Consider the following 6,598-nt stretch of genomic DNA (forward strand, 5'->3'; position numbering starts at 1 on the left):
ACTTATTGGAAGAGATCCATATTTGTGCACATTCCAAAGAGAGGTGACCCAACGGAAACCATTGGACACTGTCATCAATATCACACGTAAGTAAAATTTTGTTAAAATCTGGCTGCAACAGTACATTGACAGGGAACTGCCAGGGGTTCAAGTTGGATTCAGATAAGGAAGTAGAATAAGAGATAATCATTTCTGATGTCATATGGATCTTGGCTGAAAGTAGAGAATACCTGAAAGAAGTATACCTGTGCTTTATTGACTATGCAAAGGTTTTTGACTGTTTGGATCAAAGCAAATTTATGGGCAACATTGTGGAGAATGAGTATTATGGAACACTTAATAGTGCTCATGAGGAAACCATAAACCAAGAGGCAGTCGTTCAGATTGATCAAGGGGACACTGAATGGTTTAAAATCAGAAAAGGTGTGCGCCAGGATTGTATGCTTTCACCATGCTTTTTCAGTCTGTATGCTGAGCAAATAATCCAAGAAGCTGGAATATTTGAAGAAGACCGTGGTATCAGGATTGGAAGAAGACTTATTAACAACCTGTGATATGCAGATGATAAAACCTTGCTTGCTAGAAGTGAAGAGAGCTTAAAATACTTACTAAAATGAAGAGCTCTGGTAGTGTAGTGGTTACGTATCAGGCTGCGAACTGCAAGGTCAGCAGTTCGAAACTACCAGCTGTTCCGCAGGAGAAAGATGAGGCTTTCTGCTCTCATAAAGATTTACAGCCTCGGAAACCCTGTACAGGGTCGCTTTGAGTTGGAACCGACTCCACGACACATAACAACGACAACAAAGACTGTAACCTTTGGTATGGGTTGTACTTCATTGTAAAAAAAGAAGTCCTCACCCCTGGAGTAATAAATAAACAGAGAAAAAGATTGAAGTTGTTAGTGTCTTCATTTTACTTGGATTCACCATCAATACTCATGGAAGCAGCAGTCAAATCAGTTGATGTATTGCATTAAGCAAATATGTTGCACAAGTCCTCTTTATAGTGTTCAAGAGCAAAGATGTCAGTTTGATGATTAAAGTGTCCTGACCCAAGTCATGATATTTTAAGTAGTTTCATATGCATGTGCAAGTTGGATAATGACTAAGAAGACAAATTAATGGATTTGAGTTATGGTCTTAGAAAAGCATGATGAGAGTACCATGGACTGCCAGAAGAACAAACAAATCAATGTTGAAAGAAATACAGCCAGAATGCTCTTTAGATGTTAACTCAGCCAGACTTATCTCTCATACTGGACATATTGTCAGGAGAGACCAGTCCCTGCAGGATATTATGCTTGGTAAAGTGGAGGGATAGTGTAAAAGATAGAGACCCCCAACAGTGGCAGCAACAATGAGCTCAAGCGTTGCTGCAATTGTGAGGGTGCAGGACTGGGTGGTGTTTTGTTCTGTTGTACTTAGGGTTGCTAAGGAGCTCTGGTAGTGTAGTGGTTACAAGTTGGGCTGCTAACCTCAAGATCAGCAATTCAAAACTACCAGCTGTTTCATGAGGGAAAGATGAGGCTTTCTGCTCCTGTAAAGACTTACAGCCTCGGAAACCCACCCTTTATGTGGTCGCTGAGTCAGAACCGACTCCATGGCCCATAACCAACATAACCAACATAACCAACTTAGGATTGCTATGGGTTGAAACCGAGTTGACTGCACCTAACAACAACAATAAAGCACCAAATTTCATTTGGCAAAAACTGACAAAACTAAAAGAAGAAACAAATCCATAATTAAACTATAGTATCCACATCTCTAAGGATGTGGAAGATTTAAGCAATACTGTCAACTACTTTGACTTAATTAATATTTAATAGAATACTGTACCCAACACTGACAATATTAACATTTTTCAAGTTCTTACAGAACATTCACCTAAATTGATGCTGTGCTAAAATGAAAAAGATTGTTAAAGCGATTTAAATTTTATAGAATATGTTTTATTATCATGATGGATTTCAATCTGAAATTATTAATGATAAAACATTTAGAATAGAGGTTGGCAGACTGTTTTATGGGTCAAATCCAGTCAGCTACTTGTTTTTGTAAATAAGGTTTTATTAGAATACAACAGTGCTAATTTGTTTATACATTGCTACCGTTTTGAAGCTCTCTCATATGTATGTGAACTGACTCCACGACACATAACAACAACAACATATGTATGTATGTGTGTATAAAGAATTGATACAGATTATTTGGAAGAAAATGAACATTTCTATAAGAAGTTGGTGAAATAAATGAACAGATAATTCATAAAAGGAAGATTACAAATGGCTAGTGACCATATTTTAAAATGTCTACTCTCAATAATTTAAAAATAAATGCAAAGTGTAAAATAATTATATCATTTTTGCCTTCCATATTAGGAAAGATTTTGGAATGATAATGCCCTGTGCAGATTGAGTAAGCTAACATTCATATATACTACAAGTGGTTTTCTGGAAAACAATATTAAATGTATTCAAACATTTCAGTGTGCATACCTTTTAATCCAGCAATTTTATTTCCTAATGAAATACAGAACAAGCATGCAAACATATATATACAGTTGATTATAAGAAAAATTCTGAACAGCTAATAGAGGATTAATTAAATAAACTACAGTAGATCCATGCATCTGATTTTTTAAAGCCATTGAAATGGCGAAGATAGATTAATTATGTCCTGACATAGAAAGCATATAGAGATGATCTTTTTTACTTACACACTGTATTGAATTGTGTCCCCCCAAATTATGTATTGTAACCCCTAAACTCTTGTGTCTGGTGTTATAATCCCATTTAGGAATGGCTTGTCTTTATTAGGTTTGTTAATGAGACAAGATTAGTGTAGTGTGTGTGTCTTTTGAGATATAAAACAGATTAAGCAAACAAGCAAAAAGCAGGGGATGGTGATGTGGGAATGATAGGTGCCAAGACACATGGATCTCTCTAATGAACTAGGAAACAAAAGTTGAAGACATAAGGACTTCCTTTCAGAGTCTTTGCCTAGACCTGCTACCCTCAGTTGGGACTTCAAGCCTCACAAATGGTGAGAAAAAAAATTTCTGTTTATTAAAGCCATCTACTTATGTTACAATAAATATCTGTTACAGTAGCACTTGACAACTAAGACACACGCACATATGCTGAGCAAATAATCCAAGAAACTGGACTATATGAGGAAGAATGCAGCATCATGATTGGAGGAAGATTTATTATGACTATTTGTTGATATGCAGGTGATGCAACCTTGCTTGCTGAATGTTAAGACTTGAAGCATTTACTGCTGAAGATCAAAGATACGCTTTCAGTATGGATTGTGTTTCAACATAAAGAAAAATTTTCACAACTGGACCAACAGGCAACATCACAATAAACAGAAAAAAGATTGAAGTTGTCAAATATTTCGTTTTATTTGGATCCACATTCAATGTCCATGGAAACAGCAGTCAGAAAATCACATGACATGTTGCATTGTACAAATCTGCTGCAAGGGACCTCTTTAAAGTGTTAAAAAGCAAAGATGTCACTTTGAAAATTAAGGTACACCTGAACCATGCCAGGGTATTTTCAGTCACCACACCAGCCTGCAAAAACTGACAGTGAATAAAGAACATGAAAGAAGAATTGATGCCTTTGAGTGATGGTGGTGGTGAGGAATGTGAAATATATCTTCAGCTGTCAGATGAATGACCAACTCTGTACTGGAAGAAGTAACACAAGACTTCTCCATAGAAGTGAGAGCAGCTAGACCTTATCTCATGTGCCTTGTCTCAGGGTCAAGGAGGGACCAGACTCTGGAGAAGGACATCATGTTTGGCAAAGTAGAGGGTTAGGGAAAAAGAGGAAGACCCTCAATGAAATGGATTGACTGACACAGTAACTGCAATATTGGGCTTAAGCATAGCAACAGTTATAAGGATGACGCAGGACCAGGCATTGTATTGTTGTATGCAGGTCGCTGAGTTAGAACAGACTTGACAGCACCTAATACTAGCAACAGTATAACAATGTAACTGTATATATTCTGTAGCCTTGTCACATTTTACAGGTGAAACTATAAGGCTCAGCAAGTTAATGCCTTGTTTGAGGTCACGCCAGTACAGTAATAGAGTCTCTACTACTTTTGATCTCTTTGGGCTCAGACACTTCTAAATTGTTGGTCACTTTAAAATTTGTGCTCTGATTCCTCTACCTACCTGATACACTTTGACCTTTTCCCCGGTATCTTCTTCAGTTAGTCCCTCTCACACTTTTTTGACCATAGCACATTTTAAGTAAATAACAAAAAAAAAAAACACCTTGATTCACTTATATCCTCTGTTTTCACTTTTCAATGATGTAGAATTGGATGATGTGGGTGGATTATCTCTCTACAAGGAAATTTGGGAGAATTATGTATAAATCTGCGTTAACAAATTATTCCTATTTTAACAGTAAGTCATATAATTTGAGAAAATTATGTAAGAATGCTTACTGATGAAAATATGAATCAGTATTCATTGTAGAGGGACTAACTGAACAACTCACAGCAAATTGAACTAATGACTTAGCTATTGCAAACTTATCATTTCAAAGCAAGAATAATCGTAATTGCATGCCGTGTTCAATTCAACACAACATTGGTGACTCACTGATAATAGAGCATAATTCAGAAAATTATAGAAATTTTGTCTACCTGTTAGTATGAGTGATAATAGCTGTACAATATAAAATATTGCATGGCACTCAGATTTATGTTCATAGTCAGCTCCAGTCAAATGTTAACTTAGTTTTGCCCACACCAAATTTTTGTAACTGAATAATTTGTGGATTTCTAATAACTAAATCTTAATTGTGAATGAAAGTGAAAGGTAATAGAATGCCATGTGTCACAAAGACTTGCTTTTTTAAATCAGTTTGCAGACCATCAGAAGACTTCATTAGTAGGCCGAGGATTGTACTTTGAGAGTCATCACTTGCTCTAAGAATAACGTGATGGTGACCAAAACCAAATCCAACTCAGCAACTCTATACATATGCTCTATAGGGTTCCCAAGTATGTAAATCTTTACAGAAGCAGACTACCTCATCAGCGAGGAGGTTCAAACTACAGACCTTTTGGTTAGCAGTTCAACACTTAAACCATTGTGCCGTCAGGGCTCCTTATATAATGATGGAAAGAATGTAAATCTCTCTTCTCTCACTTCTGGTATCTGCTACTTTTGCTATTCTGATGAGCTCATGTTCTAAACTTCGGGTTACAGCCAATCTCTTCAGGACTGCTGACCTTTATCAGTGCCTTTCTCCCTCTTTGTTTGAAGAGAGCTCTTCTGGTTTCTTAACACTGGCTCCTTTTGAAGGGATCCCCCCAGCTGAGTCTCTGGTAATCCAGTTCTTTCCGTTCTATCTGTCACAGTCTTCTTAGAAATCATAAATGCCCAGGTTAGGAGGGCTACAGCTGGGTAGGTGGATGTCATGATCCCACAGTGTACCTGGAAGTACTGTGCCCCCACAGCCAGACCCTGCGCCTGGTGTGGTACACTCTTAGGTATCTTATCATCTGTCCCTTTCTCTATCATAGCCACTTTAAAGGAACTGTAGTTCATTATAGAAATCTAGACCTGATTATATCTAAATAGAGTTAGCATTATTTTTCTCTGTAAAACGGATACTTGAGCTCCCAGATAATTAGGACATTCACAAAGCTGTACTATTAAAAGCAGCAGTGTTGATACTAGAATAGAAAACTGATCAATGGGAATAAAAAATAGATCAGAGACAAAAAACCCATATATGTGAGATTCAGTCAAAAAGTATTGCTACAAAACCTCATAGCTTTTTAAACAAAAGTAACAAAAAGTGAGGCTATTATTTGTTGACATATTCTCTATCTAGATCTGTATACACATGCTACCTCAAAGAATGAGCAGGTTCATTGTTGCGATTGAAAAAAAGTTCCTTGGCATAACTTCCTTGGTCTGGTTCTCACCAATCCAGCCCCATCATGGAGCTCTGGTAGCGTAGTGGTTACGAATCGGGCTGTGAACCTCAAGGTCAGCAGTTCGAAACTGCTAGCTGTTCCATGGGAGATAGATGAGGCTTTCTGCTCCTGTAAAGATTTATAACCTCGGAAACCCTGTACAGGGTCGCTATGAGTCGGAACCAACTCCACAGCACATAACCACCAACCGCCATCATTGTGCTGTGTCCTTTGAGAACATCTATCAAGATTGTAGTTGTTGTGTGCTATTGAGTCGGTTCCAACTCAATTGTTAGGTACCATCAAAGTTGCTTCTGACTTGAAGTGATCCGTCATTCTCAACTGTTGCGTTTGAGTCCATTGCTGCTGCCACTGTGTCAGTTCATCTCAGTGGGGCGTCTTTCTCTTTTTCTTTTTTTTTTTTTTAACTGACCCTCTACTTTATCAAGCATGATGCTTTTCTCCAGGGACTGGTCCCTCCTGATAGCATACCTGAAGTATGACATGGAATCTTGCCATCCTGGCTCCTAAGGAGCATTCTGACTGCACTTCCTCCAACATACATTTGTTCTGGCTGTCTGTTTTAAACCAAGTTTAAAATTTTATTTTTTCATTTTTTACATATGAAGTATTCTTTGATG

At 37.5% G+C, this 6,598-nt stretch overlaps 1 protein-coding gene across 4 annotated transcripts in view; it reads left to right on the forward strand.

The window, feature by feature from the left end:
• ST3GAL3 (ST3 beta-galactoside alpha-2,3-sialyltransferase 3) overlaps positions 1-6,598 on the forward strand; it is a 317,828-nt gene that overhangs the window by 26,326 nt on the left and 284,904 nt on the right. The gene's annotated exons all lie outside the window — the stretch shown is intronic.

This window comes from Chrysochloris asiatica, unplaced genomic scaffold, assembly GCF_000296735.1.
Source record: "Chrysochloris asiatica unplaced genomic scaffold, ChrAsi1.0 scaffold00026, whole genome shotgun sequence".
Lineage (NCBI taxonomy): Eukaryota > Metazoa > Chordata > Mammalia > Afrosoricida > Chrysochloridae > Chrysochloris > Chrysochloris asiatica.